General features: G+C 37.2%; 1 long non-coding RNA gene across 1 annotated transcript in view; it reads right to left on the bottom strand.

The window, feature by feature from the left end:
- LOC125281464 (uncharacterized) overlaps nucleotides 1-16,565 on the bottom strand; it is a 234,108-nt gene continuing 217,543 nt past the window's right edge. The window contains exons 6-7 of the long non-coding RNA XR_008957369.1: nucleotides 6,623-6,816; nucleotides 1-1,900 (exon numbers count right to left, since the gene is read on the bottom strand). This is a non-coding gene — a long non-coding RNA (uncharacterized LOC125281464). The remainder of the gene's footprint in view (nucleotides 1,901-6,622; nucleotides 6,817-16,565) is intronic.

Below are 16,565 nucleotides of genomic sequence, written 5' to 3'. Positions count from 1 at the left end.
CAGGCACCCCATCATGTAGAGAGCAAATTATTGCCCGGGACTTACTCAGATGACAAAACCCCTCATAGCAGGCTGGCTCACACATACAAGCACCACACACCTTGTGGCAATGGCCATTGTTGGTGTAGTTACCTTTCTTTTTGCAGTTCTTCCCAAAGAATCCTTTTGGGGGTTCCTGGAGGGTCGAAAAGACACACAAAGCAAATAATAACCCACATGCAAAACTGGTGAGAGCTGTTGTTATATGGAATAAGGAGATTGTACAAGGTAAGATGTTTCCAAGGTAATTGGACTGAAGCTAGAGAGATTTTTTTTTAAAGCTACAGATAGGATTCCATATCCTTTGTCTAAAATTCTACAATGACTTGCCATTGCTGTCAGATTAAAAACTCCAAACTTAACAAGACCTATGGGCCCCTGCACCAGCTGACCTCGGGTGCTTTCATGTCTCCCTGGCTGACTTTTGCTCCACCAGCTGACCTTCTGCGGGTTCCTTTGTTTAACCTCACTCTTTCCCACTCCAGAGTCCAGCTATAGAAAACCTCTCAGTGTGGGATGCTCTTCACTCTTCCCCGTCTCTGTCTCTTCCTTTTTCTGCCTTTAGCTTAAATGTTACTTTTCCAGAAGTTGCTTCCTGGCTCACACAGTCTGCCTTTTCCTCCTAGTCTGACCTCCAAGCACACATTATTATTTAATTTGTAATACCTACCAACATTTGTAACCTATGTCTGCTCTGAATATAAGTTCCACATGGAAAGACCAGAGTCTTCTTTATTTTTCATCTTTTCCATTACCATATCATAATGCCTGGCACACTGCCTTGCTACCACTTCATATGTATCTTTTGAATAAGTGAATAAACATCGTTCAGGGGGATGAATAACTGGGATGCCAACAGGAGTCTTCCTACATCACTCAGAGAGGGAAGTAAACTCGGTTTCCATGTCCCCGGTTCTGTGATCTGAGAGAATCCAATAAACTCCCCAGGATTGCTGACAGTCCCCAAAGACTTTTACCTTCATTCACTCTCTGCATTCTACTCTTGGGCTTGTACAAGCAGTTTTATTTTTGTGCTCTATCTGCTCATGCTGAAAATGTAGCCTTTTCACTGGTTTCCATGTAAAATCCACACACAGCACTCGTAGGTATTTTGTGAGTTTTTCATCCATCATTTCTCCTGTCTTTTCCCCTCTCCCTCCTCTCCTTTGCTTCTCTGATTTTCATCTCTCTTCCTCCCTGGTTTTCTCGAAGTGCTCCATTTTTTCTTCTTTTTATTATGCAGAGCAAATAAATTCCCCCTAGTTCCTATGTCCAAATCTACACACACAATCTCAACTTTTTGCTCAGCAGAAAAAAAGTCTCTGTACCAAGATTTATCATACTTAGATACACATGTCATCAGTCAGAGCAACTGTACTCTTGTATACATAGATACGGCCTTTTTTCTTCTTCAAAAAGGCCACCTTGAAAAATACAGATGTAATTTTCATTTAAAATTTTTGTTTATTTATTTGAAAGAGAGAGAGTGAGTGGAGGGAGGGGCAAAGGGAGAGAATCCTCAAGCAGACTCCCCACTGAGTAGGGAGTCCAAGAAGGGGCTTGATCCCAGGACCCATGAGGTCATGACATGAGCCAGAATGAAGAGTCGACATTCAACTGACTGAGCCATCCAGGCACCCCAGGTGTAATTTTCATTTCGTTTATTCCCTATTAGAAACCTCAAGAACTTAAGGAGTTATGACACGTGACCAGCACTAGCCACCTTCTACCGTTTCCACAGGTTTTCCCAGGAACTCCTCAGGGTGGGGGCCACTGACACTGCTCAGGGGATCACAGGTGCCTCCATTCTGACAATCACAGATGCTGCCACATGCTTTCCCGTGGGTCTCTGGGGAAAAAGCTAAGAAGAAAGTAGAGAAAGTGAATAGCAGTGTAATATATCCATGATACAAATGGAGAAAGAAGTTTGTCTTTCTATTAGAATGAATACCGGGTAATTAAAATCTCTAGTTCTCAGACCCAGAAAGAGTCAGCAGAATGCTTCCAGCTTGGATGGAATAATCATTCCTGGGAGCAAATTACTGATGCAGCTAATTAGAATGATGGTCACTGAAGAACTGATAACAAGGTTCACATGCAAAATTTACCTTGTTCCTTAAACTCTAACACTCACATTGTCACAGCTACCCAGACATCCTTGTTGTGTAACTGTCACCAGCCCTAATGAGAAACAAATGGCACCTTCTATTTTGAAAAATGGGAATAAAATGTAGAAAAAAAAATGCCATGTATTTTTAACTAGGAATGAATGCAGCTAAGACTGTCTTGAAGGACCCAAGGTAGTTTGCATTGTGAAAGATTGATGATGTCAAGCAAACAACTGTTTTCTCTGATTTGTTGGTTCTTTAGGAAGTGTTTAGTATTTTTTTTTAAAGATTTTATTTATTTGACAGAGAGACAGCCAGAGAGAGAGGGAACACAAGCAGGCGGAGTGGGAGAGGAAGAAGCAGGCTCACAGTGGAGGAGCCTGATGCGGGGCTCGATCCCATAACGCCGGGACCACGCCCTGAGCCGAAGGCAGACGCTTAAGGACTGAGCCACCCAGGCGCCCCTAGGAAGTGTTTAGTATTCTATTAAAAAATAAATTGGGAAAAATGTGACTTGGGTTTAACGAGTAAATACAGCTGTTGAGATGATTTCAGAAAACCATTGTTACTTGGCATTTTATCATAATCGGCGAAATATTGTAAAACTATATTTACATCACCTCCTCTATCTATCCACCCACATCACTCCAGATACTAATATGGAAAATTGGCTCCTTATTGACTTTTTTCTTTTCTTTTAAGCTTGAAGATACTATGCAAAGGAGAAGGAAAGGACAGAGAAAAACAAAGGGCTAGGAAAGAAATAAGCGGGCAACACTGGTTGAGATCTACACTGTTAATTTATATGTAGTAAGTTTTTTGAATTCTTATGGCAAGGTTTTCCAAAGCTAAAGAAGAGGTCATCTTATCTTCATTTCAACAAGTTCATTTTCAATATTTCTATGTTAATTTTGTATCAGAGATGTTTTATTCTGATGTATTTGAGATAGGTTTTTAGTTTAATTTCACATGCTACCATGTCAGAAATCAAGGGTTTGGAAGATGCACATTTATTAATGAAACTGACTTAAGGGAAGTATTTACTTCCTAATAGTCATATACCACATGTTTTGATCCCAATCGTATATAGTTGAGTACGTCAAGTTGCAGGTCAATATAGCTGGGTGTCTCAACACCAAGTTTTATTCATTTGTCTATGCATGCACTGGGTGCCTTCACTTTGGAGAAAACATTGGTACCTGACCAATGAACTCTCAGTCTAGTAAGGGAGATAGAACAGGAGATAGCTAACTCTAATTCAATGTAGAGAGAGAGAGAGATAGTGACTTGAAACCCACCAAAAACATAAACAGTTGTGGCTAGACTGGGGCCATCAAATAAAGCTTCATGCAACAAGCAGCAATAGACAAAGATGGCAGTTCAGCAAAAGGCACAGAGCTGAAAAATGCAAAACGTTAAGTAGTGAGCAGTTTAGTTTGCTGGAAATGAGAAGCTGAGCAAAAAGCCGTGATTAGGATAAAAAGAGAAAAAGATTTATGAGTGTCTGATTGTACATGGTTGCCACTCCTAGATTAGAAGTGTGTGCTTATGTAGCAGGAAATGGGTCACCCTTGAAGTTTTTTGAGCAGCACAGAAACATGATCAGAGGGATGCTTAAGGAAGATCCTCAACACCCTAACTAGTAATTTTGGTAAATACTTCACTATGTTCTGACTCAAGTTTTGCCTCTGTCTCAGAAACAATATTTGTCATCTTTCTTCCTATATGCAAGGGGTTCAAAAGAAAATCTGCTCATATCATCTTTCAAAGTAATCACAAAAACTAAGAAAACCATTTTGTTAAAAAAATGTATAAGGTAAATTTAAAAAGAGAAAGAGGAAACAGTCAATATATTTTGATTTCAGTACTTGGCAGTTTTCTTTCCTGCAAGTGTACCTCTATTTAAAAGGTAAAGGAAACGATGTGTTCAAGGTATCATTTTTCAAATCTTTGATATTTTCACATGAGAGACATAAAAAAACTTAAAAGTGTCATTGGCTTATGTTAACATATTTTGTAAAGAAAAGGAAAAAAAACAGACAAAAAGAAGCAGTCAAGCAGTTCCATTAATTGCACTTTGTAACACAAACTCTTTTTTTTTTTTCATTGGGAATAGCTTGCCAGGGCCTAATGATTTATTTAAATGGAGGGATTTTTATAGGCCTAGAATATTAGGATCCTTTATTAACTTTTATGTTCCAGGGATAAACAAAAGACAGCACATCAAGTTTCCCAGGTAACACAAAATCTCCCCTTTTAATCACATGTTCAATTTAAAACCTTAGCGTTTCATAAGCATTCTTTATGCACAACAAATAAATTAGTTTCTCACCATATCAACTGCTTACCTTTTAAAACATTTTCGGGAGAACACGTGTAAAGGAGAACACATCACAGTAATTTACCAGTAGTAAAGAACTCATTACCCTTTTACTAATTCTCCAGTATGACTTACTGTCATTGCAAAGATTATCTCCCCAGCCATCTGGGCAAGAGCACTCACTCCTTCCTTCCTGGCATCTGCCCCCATTCAGAAGGTCCTCACAGCTCACACTGCAATTGTGTCTGAAGGTGTGATTTTCACCGACGGAACTATGATACCATCTTAGTTGGCCCATATTGTCTCTACCACTGAAAATGGAAATGAAACCCTTCATTTAAAAAAAAAAAAAGAAAAAGGAAAAAGAAAAGAAAAGAAAGAAAAAAGATCCTTGGGCATATTTCCTAAACAGTCTCAGAAAAAGACAATTGCAAAGCAATAACAATGGTATCTTTTAAAATAGAGTTTGGAATATAGATCCTAAACACTAGAATGTTTAAAAGAGTAGAAAGGCAAAAAGAAATTACTATTGATTCCTGAACACAAAAATAGTCACTGTTTCTGGCACTTTGGTGCTTTTCTTTCCAGGCTGGCTTGCTTACTTATTTATTTCATGGGGCTCGATCCCAGGACCCCAAGATTACGACCTGAGCCAAAGGCAGATGCTTAACAGACTGAGCCACCCAGGTGCCCCTCTTCCAGGCTTTTTAAAATGCCAGGTTGTTGTTTTTTCTTCTAGGAAACCTTTTTATTGACATTTAATATGCATGCAGACAAGTGCATAGAACTTAAGAGTACACTTCTTACTTTCTTCTCCACGATGTAAATAACCCCTTGTAAATGACACCCAGGTCAAGATACAGATTACCAACACTGCAAAAACACAAAGGTGATTTGATGATTTCTTAATCATTAGCCTCACAAATTGAGCACTATCCTGATTTCTATCAGCACAGATTATTTTTTCCTTATTTTTGAACTTCATATAAACGAACTTTATATAAAGCAGTCTTTGGTATCAAACTTCTTTCATTTAGTAGAATGTTTGTGAAACTTACCCATATTGTGTGCATGCTAGTTTATTTCTTAATGTCTGTGTACTTTTCTATCGCATAAATGTACCATAATGTGATTTTCCATTCTATTCTTCAGGGAAATTACTTTAATTTGAATAAGAATGTAGAGACTTGCTTTCAGTTGTTTTAAAGAACTTTCCATTTCGAGTTTTGCTTCTGTTTCTAGGTGGGGTCTTTCAGACTTCCTAATGGAAAGCCTGTCATGTTTAGCAAGGTCTCTATTCTGTTTCTTTTCCAACTTCGAGTAGCCAAAGAATCAGGAGTTTAATTAAGAAACATCAAAGCATTTCCATTTGTATACAGACACATTTATTGATATTATTCTTATAGACTGACCATAGCATAAAAATGCCTCTTGCATTTTAACCAACTCTTCCTAGAGCAATCATCCAGCTTTGATAGTGTTAAAATACCACAAATAGAGGGAGAACAAAAAGAGCAGTTCTGTTTTACAAAGAAAAGAAAAAAGAGGCAGCAGACTGGCTGCAAACTGTTACTTTTGAAAGAGGGTATGCTAATTTATTTTGATCAGAAGTGATTTGATGCTTCAGTTCTGTTGCGTGGACGTATAAGTGAAACTGCTCCCATTTTTAAAGATATTTTTCTTGGTCCACTTCAGCATAATGAACAATTGCTTCCTGGCATTTTAAAATGTAGAAAGAATCTAGATTTTAAGGCTATTTGAGGTAAATTTCAACTATATAGTAGTGACTTCTAGCGGAGTCATAATAGTTAGAAGAACTACAAGGTCCCAATCCAATCTTTTCCCCCGTTATGCTAATTTAAAGATAGTTTCCTACTCCGTTTCTCTGTACACACTTTAACAGCCCCCCACACCCTGCACTCCGACTTCTACGCATACCTACATAGCAAACTTTATTGCGCAAAAGGAAGAAAAATAGAAGATGGTGAATTTGACAGGAAGCAGTGAAGAAGTAATTTTGGCCCCACTTTTCTTGCTAACATGTTAAAACATCCGATGGCATTAAATACCGATAATGAAATTGCCTATAAGAGAATTTATGTGAATTACCTAAAAAAAAAGAGGTGAGTATAATGAAATAAATTCTTTGACTCACCATTTTGCTCAAAGCAGTCAGTTCTCCTCAAGTATGTGTTTCCTTATCCTCCTCATCTTCTTCATCTTCGTGGGTGGGAGGCAGAAAGATAGCGACATCATGAAGCAGTTGAGGTGGGCTCTTGAATAGAAGGTATGGAAACCTTACAACTTCTAATTCTTCTTCTTCTTCCTCCAGCTCACCATCATCTAAGGCTAAGGGCACACAGAAAAATGCCTGGATTCAACATCCTGGTTAAAAGAAGGAAAAACTGAGCAGGGGTTGATGAGAGAAATGAGAGAGTTTGAACCAGACAGTCAAGGCAGGGGGTGACTGGAAGGTGCAACTCTTTGAGAAAGCTCTTTCAAGAAGTCTTTTGTAAATGTGGGTGAGAAGCAGCAAGCACGAAGTTGAAACCGCAGCAGATTGAACAAAAGGAAAAGGAAGAGCTCAGTCTGTGAAGACAGAAAGGGGAGGGCAGGTTGAGTTAAGGGACATGTGGTCTCTGTTGCTCTCCAAGAACAAGATGAGGGTTGAAGTCGTTTAGAAGAGATACAACAAAATTCTTCACAGTGACGTACACATGCAAGTTTTTTCATCACTTCCAATTCTGTAGCCTTCTTCACAGTGACAGTCCTATGGCCCCACAGAGTTAATACACAGCTGGTCACAGACTAAGCTGACATGCAGACACTCAACCACATCTAGGAAAATTTAAACAACGTCTGCTTTTAGGTGTTGAAAGATAAATAAACATTATGAACCCATGGGCATAATTGTGTTCCCCTCGCCACCCTTATTAGCCAAAAACAAGGTTTTGCCATATAGAAGGCATCGTCCCCGAATTCTTCCTCAAGTATACCCTGCCAATTATTTTTCTTCCACTCATTTCGAAGTTTACTATAGTTCATCCTTATAGACAAGTTCTTCCTGAAATCTTGATCACAAGATTTTGATGAAGAATTTACAACTTAAAAGAAATTCAATGGTCTGAGTGTACCACTTTATAGAATGTTCATCATTCTTGAATTATTCAGCATCTAAGGTGAAGCATTTATTCCATGTGTAATTCTGTACAAGGCTTGTGGAGAATTTTAAGATGGAAGAAGAACCCCGGCCCTTGATTCATTTGACTTACTGGTGGTGTATGTCCACATTTGAGCCCAGACTTTGGTCAATGTGTTTATGATACTAAAAGTTCATTTATAAAGCTGAGTTTCTAAGTTTTGCTTCAGATTTTGGATACCTTTTCCATTTGGATGTGTGTGCCCAAGTATGTACATTCACGCCATACAATCATCTCTTGGCTCACTCTACTTAAAAGCAGATGGTACATAAAATTCAATTTTTTTTTGGCCCCGTTAATTGGATGGAATGTGGTAAATGGTAATATACTCTACTGTGTTTAGAATATATAGATACAGTTTTGTATTCTTTGCTGTTATCTATATTGCAAGGCTGGGGAGCTTGGCTATCTATATGAAGAGACATATCTATCATCCTCAACAGAATGCAGTAATTTGTTTCTTTAAGCAAAGAAACTATTCTCTCTGAGGCATTAAATCCTTCGTACATAATTTTACTGTTATTGAGACAGATATTAATTCTCTAATCTTTGCTTTTATTTTTAAAAAATGTGATTCAAAATAATGGTAATAATGATCATAAATGAAAATTTAAAGGTTATATATTTAAGATAAACCTTAAATAAATTACAGCAATGACTTACATGAGCCATTCTTAATAGTATAAAAAAGGTGAATTAATACTACTCACCTAAATCTCCTATGATATTTATATATCATATATACATCATATATCATATTTATATCTAAATCATATATATATGACTTAGAAATCATCTGAAGGGTAAGTGAACCAATTTTAACAAATAAGTTAGAAGATTATAATGACTCCTCTGAAAGCTCGCATTAGCTAGATTAATATCAGATATGTAAAGGATTCCAGTACAGATTTGGACTGTGGCTCATGAACTGGCAATCCCTTTGCTACGACTCCCTGATTAAAATGACTTTCAGGAACTAACTTTAATTCCAGTCAAGCTTGCCCTGAATGATTCCTATGGCAGTGTTCTACGGCCTGCCCAAATCTCTCACTTGCCTATATATATTAAATTAGGTAAAAGGGATTATGGGCCAATGAACATTATAATAATAATAGCTACTTTTAGCAGAGTGATTTCTCGACGTCAATCACTGTACTAGGCACTTTACATATATTACTTTACTTAATTTACCCACTAATCCTATTATTGTCTTCACTTTACTGATGAGGACCTGAGGCTCAGAGCAGTTAGGGTCGTCCAAGTTCATACAATAGAAAATGGTAGAACCACATACAAAGCCAAGTCCCTTTAGTGTCAAAAACTTCCCTTTCCTCCCCTAACCCTGGGCCTCAGATGTTCTTCCTGCATGGTTGCCCCATCACATAATGAGTTCATGTTAGATCTTGGGAATTTACCATCACATCCACCACCATCAGAACTAATAATGCCTTCCTGACCTCGACATTTGTAGCTTCCTAAATAGTTGATGCAGAGATGGGCACAGCAGGTTTCTCCACTCTCACATTCATCAAGGTCTGAAGGGGAAAAGGACATTTCTGTTATTTAAGAGATGGGAATTGAACCAACCTAGAGAAGTGCCCATAAGCCTCATTTCCAAGTTACAACTGTTCTACTACTCATTTCCTGTTTCTCAGACTACACGGTACGAACATCAAAGAAACCATAATACAAAAAGGTTGAGGCCCACGTTTGGATTTATGTTTCTTGCATGCTTCCCCAATGCTTGTTACTTATTTTTAAAATATGTAAATAATCTCCAGATGCATTTATAAGCACAGGAAAAGAGATATCTGCTATTTTTCCAGTTTAAACAGCAATCTGACTGAATCAACAGAGAACCCGAAGAACAACAACAACAACAAAACAGCTTCAGAAGGGCCAAAAAATTCCATTTAGTGGGCACTTCATAGCTGCAAAGAGGAGGTAGTCTTAGCCTCCATAATGTGTGTACTCTTCTAGAACTTGAGAAGAAAGCATTCCCAAGCAAAACGAATCCACGTAACTGGCAAGAGAAGTGTTAACCGCAATTCAGACAGAGGGCAGAAAATCATTGTAAATATTATATTTAAATGACAGACTATTTCAGAGCGTTTGCTTGAACTCTTCGATGATGCTTTGACTACATGGATAAGTGGGGTCTAGGGGTTTTTATCGCCACCAGTAATACTATTACCCTGGCATGTCCTATCAGATAAACAATTTTCTAAGTGATGGTTTTTAAGTCTCCTTTGACACTACTATTCTAGAATTCTACAATCCTGAACGTTGTTTCCTAAGACATAATTGCCTGGAGGAAAATAAACATGCACCACAAGATGTCAAATTGAAACCTTTCAGCTACAGGATAATCTATTTGGCCTGAGTTTTGGGGTGATCATTTCTAGCATAATTGGCTGAGCAAGAGACTCTTTGCTCACTTTTTCCTCAGGTGGACACCTGGGGTTGTGTGGTCAGGGTTTTCGGCTACTCTTGGTTCAGTTTGACTCCCTCTGTTTGCTGAGCTGTGGAGTCGGGTGGACTGCGGCGCTGACGTTACTGAATTTCACTGTTCTGTAACTACATGAGAAGCCAGAGATATAAACGGTCAGGGTCTCAATTAACCTTGGAAAGGGTACCAATGTAAGAAATGCAGATAAGAAAAAAAAAAGAGAAAAAAATGCAATCAATCAGCCAAGGTGAAGGGTCACTATAAAATATCTAAATGAGGGTCATTTGGACACAAAACACTCTTCCTCCTGCCAAATGTCGTAAGTAGAGCTGCTCACAAAATTCTAGATATTTTTGCCTTTTCAATATTAAACCTTCCTCTGTCCTTTGGATTAAAGAGCATGAATATAGGGGACCAAAACTTTTTTTTAAAAAACTCAGTTCCATTTCATCTAAAACATTATCCTTAGGGTTTTTTTTTTTTTTTAATTTTAAGATTTTTTTTTTGACTTTTCTCAGATACCACCAGAGCCTTTAACCATCCAGGTTTCAGGATTTCCTGTTCTCAACTAGCAAGGAGAACAACTGCATTATAATTGGAAAATTAGTTCCTCAGTCTATCATTTTATGATCCATTTTGGATTCTTCTTCTATTATCATTCCTCTGGGGTTATTTCTACCTTTTCTGATCTATAACGCCCTCAGTCTGGAATTCACCTGAAAACCCTTCCTTTCTATCTGATAAGCCTTTCTTAAAATGCCCTGTCTCTTCAACTTTTGCATCACCTGTTTCTCAAATTTCTTGATTTTTTTTTCCTGATCTTATTGGGTGAGATTTTGCTTGCTTATTTTTCCCTTTTAATTTTCCTCATCTCTATTTTTTCCTACATAGGCCAATATGCCAGCTATTGCAATGTTACAGAGAAATTCACCTGTACATAAAAATTTAGCCCTAATAAAAAATAGAACATCAATTGTAACCAGGCAAAATAATTTCACATTTCAGCTTTAATTTCAGAAAAGCATCAAAAGTAAACTGTAAAAGAACTTGAGCTTCTGTATTTGTTCCCCATGTATAACCACTGAATAAAGCTCCAAACATTAGAAATAAAAAAATATTTTCAAGGGGTGCCTGGGTGGCCAACTCTTGATCTCAACTCAAGCCATGTTCTTGGGGTTGTGGGATTGAGCCCTCCATCAAGTGCTGCACTGGGGGCTCTGGGGGGAGTCTGCTTGAGATTCTCTCCCTCTCCCCCTGCTCCAACCCCTGCTTATGTTCTCTCTTTATTTTTTTTTTATTTTTTATTTTTTTAAGATTTTATTTATTTGACAGAGATAGAGACAGCCAGCGAGAGAGGGAACACAAGCAGGGGGAGTGGGAGAGGAAGAAGCAGGCTCATAGTGGAGGAGCCTGATGTGGGGCTCGATCCCAGAACGCCGGGATCACGCCCTGAGCCGAAGGCAGATGCTTAACCGCTGTGCCACCCAGGCGCCCCTATGTTCTCTCTTTAAAATAAATAAATAAATCTTAAACAAGTATTTTCTAATAATTGCCAATTGTTAAATGTAGCGAACGTATTGCTGGTCAGATGCTCACACTTTAGACAGCTGCCTTTCCAATTATATTAACACATCTCTAGGTTTTAGCCCTAATAAAATTTGCATTTGGGTAAGACTGAACATTTGCAGATTGGATGACTGATTTTCACATTTATTTGTGTATTCAAATATACTTTAAAAAGCTAATCTTAAAATAAGCTAACAATTATTTAGTTTCCTTTATGCATGAATGTTTTTACAAAGCATCCATGGCCTTAATCTATTCTTAGGCAAATAAGCAAAGTATGCATATGTACACTCTGAACAAATCATTGCCTTTACTCTAGTGAATATTTGGACTTAAGGGATGAGTATAATTTATTGTCGGAAACGAAATAAACTTGAGCCATAAACAATACAACATAATGTTGACTGCTGAAATGTCATAAATATGCACTTTTCCACATTTTGACCCTGGCGGATGTTCTTTTTTTTTCTAGCTATAAATAAAAGCTTTACTGAATTGTCCTTTTCGAAGAATAAGGAAAGACCAGATCGTAAATTGCAGAGGTTTAGCAAAATTCCAGTTTCTCGTATTCAATAGTCAAAATAGGAAGATAGGTAAGAAGGAAGAAGGAGAGGGAAGGAGAGAGAAAAGAAGGAAGCCCTTTATATTTTTCTCAGATAAAAACATTAGCAAGATAGAAAAATATAAACCTATTTTTCATTACATAAACATTGGCAAGGGAAGCAACTGGTTTCCTTAAGTTAATCACTGTAGACTGGGAAAAATACAGAAAGCAATGCTGGATCAAGAAATATGTTTAATGACATTGTTTTGGTTAAATAATTTATGAAGCCAGAATACTTCAAAATTCCTTTACGTTCACTCTGTCACATTATAGTGCCAAAATAAAAAATCCCAAATACTTGGACCTCTGAAATTCTTCTTTTATGATACGTCACTTTGTCTCTAACAATATTGAGTAGTATGAAATGGCCAAAGATATTTTTCAGTAATTATATTATAATTTTTAAGAAAGGTGACTTAAAGTATCACAAAAGAAAACAAGCTAATATGGTATCAGAATTCCTGAATAATGGCAAACTGCTTTAGGGGCTTATAGGTTCTCTCTGAACCAAAGTTCACAGTAATACAGTTTGATGTTCAGTATCCCTATTTTTAGTAGTATTCTTTTTCCTCAGAAGCTCTAGATTAAACATTTCATATAGAGCAATGTTAGGGTGGAGATTATTCTTAGTTTCCCACATGATAAAAGTTCTAATAATATGTTGGAAAAGTTATCCATTAAGAATGGGTTTGAACTGGAATTTCCAAAGAATAATATCTTTTAAAGTTTTCTTTTGGAATGTAACTACTAACCGTATCAAAGTTGACTGTGCACCCAAATTATCACCAAGTTAAAAATCAATGCTCATGGTTTAGTTTCTGTTTGAGGTAAAGTAGGGTATATGTGTTGTTTGAATTACAAATTACATTAAATGGTTAGGTAGGTCTTGCAATATTTTCTTGACATAAAACTATTAAGTCTATATATTTTGTTAACATGTTTTAAAGTAATTTTTCTTTTGCATTTGCCAGTAGTCAGAGATACTATTCAATTTGCTTCTTGCAGTTTGAGAGACAGGGCCCATAGTACAGCCGTAAGTATGTATTAGAGAGGAATGGGCTAAATGAATCCTGGGCAAATTCTGAAGATGACATTTACCGTACATTACCTATGCATGTTTTCTCATCTGAATCAAGCTGGTGTCTATGGTTGCAGGAAAAATTACCCTCCCTCCGGCCCCCGCCCCAAGTACGCGTTCACAGTGATGGGAACAACCATGATTGTTCTCTTCACAGCTATTGACAATTTCCAATTCAAACCCTTTCCAAAACAAGCAAAAGAGAGTTATTAGCATAACAACAGAGAAACCTGAATATCTGTCAATAATGGGTACATTCTCTGTTAGGAAGATAACAAACTTCATTGGAGATTTATCAACACTCTACACGTGTAAAAGTAAAAGTCTGAGAGCTGTTAGGCATTGTAAATGTCTATACCATATCAAAATACTAATAAACCTATAAATAATGTTGAACTGATGAAGTCATACAGAAAAGCAATGTGTCCACCAGTGGTTATTAACACACTTCTTAAAAGAGAGTTACCTCTGGGAATTCATAGTATTTTCAGGATATAAAAAAATATGCATATTGAATCAATGACCAGAACGCAAATAGGTTGTTTGCCAATTGACACATCTGTTCTCAAGCTAATGGTATGTTATTATCTGTCCTTTTTAGAGGTTATAAGTACATGAAAATACTGTTAAAAATAGCTTTAGAACAAAAGTATGAACACAGAAACAATGAATGAGCTGATCCTATGTAACTAGTATCATGTTGATGTGCTAATCAGTTTTGATGTACATGAGAGTCACTTATCATATAAACACACGATTACTTTGCAAAACAATTTGCTGATCCTGGTACATACTACTGATTGGAGACATTTGGGGGGACATGGCTCTCAGCATATAGATACCAATTGAACTGAGCACACAGGCACTAATCCATCATATTCTTATGAGGAAATGAGAAATAAAGAATGCTTTGAATCAATGATAAAATATGGAATTTGGGGGGTGCCTGGGTGGCTCAGTTGGTTGAGCGTCCAACTCTTGATTTCAGCTCAGGTTGTGATCTCAGGGTCGTGAGATCGAGCACCAGCATCAGGCTCTGTGCTCAGCACGTAATCTGTTTGTCCCTCTCCCTCTGCTCCTCCCCCTGCACTCTGTCTCTCTGTCAAATAAATAAATAAACAAACAAATAAATAAAATCTTTTAAAAATATGGAATTTGGGTACTCTGCTTTTTCCACCATCGGCCACTATTGTTCTTCATTTGTGTTTCTTGGGGACACCTCTTCTTAATGAGAGTGTCCATGTTGGTTCATTTCCTTCCATTCTTAATGCCTGAAGAAGAGAGACAGGAAAGAACCAGACAAGGGTACTTGGGATTGTGGCACTCCTTGAAGGCATATATTACCATTCAAACTGCCTAGATATCTGCCATAGTTCCTGTACACTGATAGCACAGATGCTCCCTGATCCCCAGCCTCTAGTCTACAGTCGGCAGCCGCCTTACGTGCTCCCAGAGCACACAGTGCACATCCCTGTCATTGTGCTTATCCCTCTGTGCCATCATCATTTTGCATTACCCAGCTCATAACAGATGTTCAAAAATAGGTTTTAAATGATTGAATAAACAAAAGAAGGATTATGCTAATCAATTTATTATTGAAAATAAGAACCCCTTTGGGTTTAGAAACAGCTACTTTAGCACTGAGGAAAATTAGAAAGCTAAAGGAAAGATTGAAATAGTAAAGAGAACTGATATTTTTACAATATGTTAACATATACTCTTTAGGGAGATGTAGTTTAACTTTTAGCTCCTATTTTTGTTATTTCCTGTAGACAATGCTGTTCTAAGTCTGCTGGTGGTAACTTAATTTAAACAGAAATTACATTGTTGTAACCTTATTTAAAAATGCATGGGACTAAAAGAGTGCATACTTAGATCTATAACTGCCCACTAAAAGTAAGCTGAGATTTTGTGTTCTTGATACAGGTGTAAATAATTCTCAACCACCCTACTTTAAAAATATATACACTTAAAAAAAAACTTTAAAAAATGATCCTTGTAGTTTCTCACAGGTAACAAATAATCATTACTTACTCGACATATTAAAAATACATTAAATATGTATAGAATTTCTTTTAAAGATTTTATTTATTTGACACAGAGAGAGAGACAGCCAGAGAGAGAGGGAACACAAGCAGGGGGAGTGGGAGAGGAAGAAGCAGGCTCCCAGTGGAAGAGCCTGATGTGGGGCTCGATCCCAGAACTCCGGGATAACGCCCTGAGCCGAAGGCAAACGCTTAACGACTGAGCCACCCAGGAGCCCCTAAATATGTATAGAATTTAAGTTCTACTATATATTGCTTGGTAATTTGGGGGAAGCCCTCCTCATGCTGCATCTGGAATCTTCTAATTTCTAATCACAAAACAGTTACAGTTCATTTATAGCACTCCATGATGATTTAATGTTTATGCTATACAGTGTTTTGAGAGCCTCTGAGGAGAAATTATATAAATCCAAAATATTGTTTTCTTAGGGAAAAGGTAAAACAATATTTTCCTAAAATGTACTTCTATCTGAAGGACACATAATTCATTCTTAAACATCACCACATTCTGAAAACACTTACTCCACCTACAGGTTTTGAAACAACTCAAAACACCAGTTTTCACCTAGAAAGTTTTGTGTGTCAGTTAGTAAATATTGAGGTCTGGTGAGAGCTACAAAAAGAACTTAGCCAAATATTCACATAAGGGAAATAAATGTAAAAATACACTTCTACCAAATGTATTCAACTCTAGGGCAAATTGCTTTCCCAAGTAAATTCTACAGAAATCCTGTATCTCATAAGTCATTAGCAATAATGGCCCCTTCTTTCATGATAACCCAAAATGCACAGATTGCAAGAATTTTATTTCAGATATTTGTAAGGTATACTCATCTCCTAAGCCTCTGGCTGCATTGAAAAGTCAAAATATTAATAAGAAAGAAAAACCCGTCCACATTTCTGCTTGAAAGGATTCCTCAGGGCACTGAGAGAAAAGATTCACTTCAGAAGTTGTATCCTAATTAGTAGTTAATTCTTCTCTCCTGTCTTACTTAGTTTGCTCTTTAAAAGACAAATATCACCATAGCAAAACTGCCCTGTCTTTAAGCAATAGAAATATACCATCAGACCTCAAAGCTACATTAGCAACCCAAGCATTAAAGAAACATAGCATTTTGTGCAGTGGAGGAGAATGAAGAATTTAGTGACCCTAAGA

The sequence above is a fragment of the Ursus arctos genome, unplaced genomic scaffold (assembly GCF_023065955.2).
Source record: "Ursus arctos isolate Adak ecotype North America unplaced genomic scaffold, UrsArc2.0 scaffold_4, whole genome shotgun sequence".
In the NCBI taxonomy this organism is placed as follows: Eukaryota; Metazoa; Chordata; class Mammalia; order Carnivora; family Ursidae; genus Ursus; species Ursus arctos.
The sequence above is the reverse complement of the archived record's forward strand: the minus strand, read 5'-3'. Positions and strand labels throughout refer to the sequence as shown.